A 5016-nucleotide genomic window follows, 5' to 3' on the forward strand; every position below is an offset into this window, starting at 1 on the left:
TTAAAATATGTTACAAGAACGTTGTACTGGGAACCAAAACATAATACAACTTGTATCTGTCACCTAGTGAATGAAAAACCCGACGTGAGGATCCCAATTGGACATGTGACACCAAATTAAAGAATAAATACATATATATTTAACTATTACCTCCTATAAAGTTATAGAGGAGGAGGGACTGAGGAAGAACACCGATGAACTCTAGGATAGCACCAAGCGATCCTCTACCAATCTCTCCTGATTTCCATCGTTGTAACCCCGGATTGGACATTTCTAACATGAAGATCACTATACTGCTGAACGTAGGGCTCCGAAGCCTGAACCAAGGATAAACCTATATACCTGTCGTTGGGGAGGGTTTGGAGAAATCCAAGCTTGCCCAAACCCAAACCCAAACCCAATGGATGAGTAGACCATCGTAAGAAAAAAAAAAGTCAAAACAATGGATGAGGAAACAAATAGCTCTTCCTCCACATCGTCTTCCCTCCGATCCACGACCTGCCCGCACGGGAGCGCATGCCGCAGCTAGCCCCGCGCCACGCCTCCAGCTGCCCCAACGCCTGCCGTGGTCGTCAAGGTTGAAGCCGTGCAGGCACGCGTCCACTACGTCAAAAAGCATTTCTAGGGGCGGTTGTATACTATTTGTAGGGGCGGTTTGCCCAGCCACCCCTACGCAAGGGTCTCTACAAATCATGCATTTGTAGGGATGGTTCTCAGGCCGCCCCTATAAATCGATTTGTAGGGGCGGCTAGTGTTTCCAGCCGCCCCTATAAATATATTTGTAGGGGCGGCTCTTATTACCAGCCGCCCCTACAAATAGATTTGTAGGGGCGGCTGTAGTACCAGCCACCCCTACAAACAGGTATTTGTAGGGGCGGTTCAATCTAGAACCGCCCATACTGTACGTTTTCCCGCAAAAAAAATCAAATTTTCAATTCAAAATCACTTTACCGAACGTCCCACAACAACGTTCCGAACAGCGTTCGCGTTGCCGAACGCCCCGCGACCAACGTTCCGAACCGCGTTCACATTGCCGAACGCCCCGTGACCAACGTTCGCGTTGCCGAACACCCCACGACCGCGACTACAAGCATAAGAGTATTCTATAAACTACAATTACAAGTCCAATTCACATGAATATATACAATCCATTATTAAATATATAAATTCCATACACATTGTTATCAACGTCCTAGAGCTAGCCTTTCAGTCTCACGAAGGTGTTGGTACTGAGGATTTGTACCTAAGTTAGACTCTCGGTCATGGTAGGCGCCTCTGACGTGTACAAGCTGGTCCAATGTGAAGTTGCAAAGGTCGTCGACAAGCTCTAAGAGTTGGTCATCCTTGTATGGGTCTCTTTTCATTCCTTTCTTTTCTCTCTACTACAAGAAAATAAGTTTCAGTTTAGTATTTCATACCATTTACGAAGTTTTTATATTACAGGTGAAGAGGTTCAAACTTACTCTTAAGGGGTGTCTCCTGTAGGCACCGGTGTTACCCATCATAGAACATATATAGTATCCACAATGTACACTCCCAGGCTTCTGCTTGGGGCACTGTGTGTTTTTCATATGAAAATGTTAAGTAATGTTTTTGACAGCCATGTAACGGAGTTCTGAAGAAGTAAGTTACACTTACCGCACATAGTGTTTTTATAGCCAGCTTTTCCTTCCTTGCTGGATCATGCCTTCCATGATGATTAGTGACATAGAACCTAAATGTCCTGTTCGAATTATTTTAGCAAATACAACTTGTTAGTATCCAAAAGTGAATATTACAAGTATGTATATAAACATATAAGCTAATGAGGATTGTCGATATGTATACGTCTTGAGAATCGATATGAAGTCTTTGTATGTCACTGTGTCCTTATCTAATGAATCAAAGACCCATGCCATGCTCCTCCCGACATCGATGACTATACAAATCCAGTGGTTGCTGCATGGATTTAATCATAGAACTAGATAAGCCCTTTTGCATCGAATGAAATATATCGAACAAAGCTTTAAGTATTGAGTTGAGCTTACTTGAAGTTGTATGGTAGCCATATAGTAGAGTGGTGTTGGAGATTTTTGAAAGCCAAGGCAATGTATGCCGCAACCTTAATCATTGGTAGTAACAAATATTATTGCTCTATATATGAAGTCCTCCTTTCGGAATGCATCGTACATCTGCTCCTCATGCCTCCATAGTCTCTCCATTTCTTGCATCAAGGGCTCGAGGAACACGTCTATATCAATGCCTGGTTGTTTAGGGCCAGAAATAAGAATAGTGAGGAGAAGGTACTTTCTCTTCTGACACAACCATGTTGAGATGTTGTACATGGTCAAGATCACTGGCCATGTGCTGTGGTTGCTCATCCTCTCATTGAAGGGATTCATTCCATCGGTGCTTAGGTCAAACCGTACATTCCTTGGGTCATCACTGAATTCTTTGTGTTTCTCATCAAACCTTTGCCACTGACTACAATCAGCTGGGTGTGCAATCTTATCATCATCCACCTTGCGCTCATCATCCCACCATGTCATGAGTGCAGCTTCTTTAGGGTTTAGGAACATACGTCTCAAGTGGTCGGTCATTGGCAGGTACCACATTACCAGGGCAGGAATTCTTCTCTACTTTGCATCGTTGCCTAATGGAGTGTCCTCTAGGGGCTGAGATTCTTGTACCACCTTTTTTGTACCCTTCTTATTCCTCTTTTTCCCCGTGGATGGTTCGTCCCCACCGTAAAGGTCATTGTTCTTGTACCGGTTGGCCCCACATCGGGGACATTGATCCAATGACTTGAACATTTCACCACGAAAAAGTATACAGTGGTTGGGGCATGCATGTATTTTTTCAACCCCCATTATCAATGGACTTATGATCTTCTTCGCTTGGTATGTGTTGGCGGGAACTGAGTTTGGTTGTGGCAGCACCCATGACAGGAGATGCAATAGATCATTGAAACTATAGTCTAACCAGCCGTACTTAGCCTTCAGGATGAGCAGCTCAAGCACGAAACGTAGCAATGTCCAATGTGTCGGACAACCCTTTTCAACACCATACACAGTCTCCTTCGATGCTTTTGTCACTCTTTTCAAATTTTCTAGACCTTTCGGACTATTTAGTAAAATCTCTGGTCCAAGGGTTCGAATCATGTCATCTAAATCATCTTCAACTCCGACACGTACTCCACCATCATTATTGGCACCACCTTTGTCGTTACCATCCCAACCACCAGCATCACCACCTTGTTCATTGTCAAACTCAAAATCCATTTGTGCATCAAGCTCGGCTGAATATTGGGACAGGAATTCTATGGTTTCATCGTCGTATTCCTCCTTATCCTCGTCGTTAACAATAACCGTTTCACCATGATGAATCCACACTGTGTAGTCCTCAACAAATCCTCGTATAATCAAATGTGATATGATGATAGTCACATCTGTCCATGCTATACGGTTCTTGCAATCTTTATAGGAGCAAATAATTGTATCCTTATTCTCTTTCAATGTCGTTGCATGCTTCGTTGCGGCTTCAATAAATTTATCCACCTCTTCATGGAAACCTGCCTTGAACCTTAACGAACCATACATCCAAGAGTTCTTGTACTCCATCTTTTACAACAACAACAAAACAAACATTAAAGGACTACTTATTTAGATATATATAAAAAATAATCAAAGTAATAATTATTTGAGAATAATTGTATATACCTCAGATATATATGAATATAAATCTAATATAATTACATGAAGTATACAAACACACCATGGTAGAGGAAAATTAATTAATGGCCCATTTATCCATAAATAATTAAAATACATATTTATTGATTACAATCAACAATTTCAAAGACAACAATTAGCAATAATTATACTTTACCCAATATCTTTCATACAAACCCTAGTCCAATTTTATCAAACATAAATTTACAAAAACGAAATTAATAAAAAAACCAAACCCTAGATCTAGATCACATGCACATGAAACATCCATAAAACTAACTAATGGTTCACTAAAATCAAGAAACATGGACCAAATAAGGGTATGGTCTTGTTCCCCTCCCTAATTTACCCTAGTACATTTAAAAATTGGGTCTAATTTGCTCATAAATAACTCAAGCACCATAGAAGAGAGAGAAAAACAAAACTCTAATTATTCACTAATCAACCATTAAAACTTTAAAAAATGTGGAATAGCATTTTTCTTACCTTCTACAACTTCTCCACCAAAGGATTTGAGACCAAAACCTTCCCCCTTAGTAGAGCAATTTTTGGGAGGTGCCCAAGGTCTCTCCACCTTTCTTTTACGGGTTGGAGTGAGTGAACCGAGGAGGAAGAAGGTACTGCCTCAGTTTTATATGGGGGCCATTTGTAGGGGCGGCTGGTGATTGAGCCACCCCTACAAATATGAGCTATAAATACGGGGCCATTTTTAGGGGCGGCTCAATCACCAGCCGCCCCTACAAATAGAATTTCTAGGGGCGGCTGGTGATTGAGCCGCCCCTACAAATCAGACCCTATTTGTAGGGGCGGCTCGTAACACCAGCCGCCCCTGCTGTTCCATTTGTAGAGGTAGCTGATGTCTGGGCACCCGAACACGCCACTGTAGAGACGGCTCCATCACCAGCCGCCCCTAAAAAAAATCGATCCATTACTAAAAAAATCGTTTTCTACGTAGTGGTCGCCGCCGCCGTTGGCCATGGGGGCGCGGTGTTGCTGGCCGTGCTGTTCGCGTACGCCGGCAGGCTGAAGCCGTGCAGGGAGCGTGGTGCTAGCTGCTGGACGTGCTGTCCGCGTACGCCGGCAGGCTGAAGCATGCAGGCACGTGTCGCCGCCGTCGTTGGCCATGGGGGCCCTGCTGCTGGCCGTGCTGTCCGCATACACCGGCAGGCTGCTCAGGGACGCGGGCTTCAGCGAGGCGCTCCGCGACAATTGCTGGCCAACCTACAGTTCGGCATCGACGGCTTCGAGCGCCTTGCCGCCGACGGCACCGCACAGAAACATTGGAGATGGGTGCGGGCGTCTCCTC

Source organism: Miscanthus floridulus, chromosome 18, assembly GCF_019320115.1.
Source record: "Miscanthus floridulus cultivar M001 chromosome 18, ASM1932011v1, whole genome shotgun sequence".
Lineage (NCBI taxonomy): Eukaryota > Viridiplantae > Streptophyta > Magnoliopsida > Poales > Poaceae > Miscanthus > Miscanthus floridulus.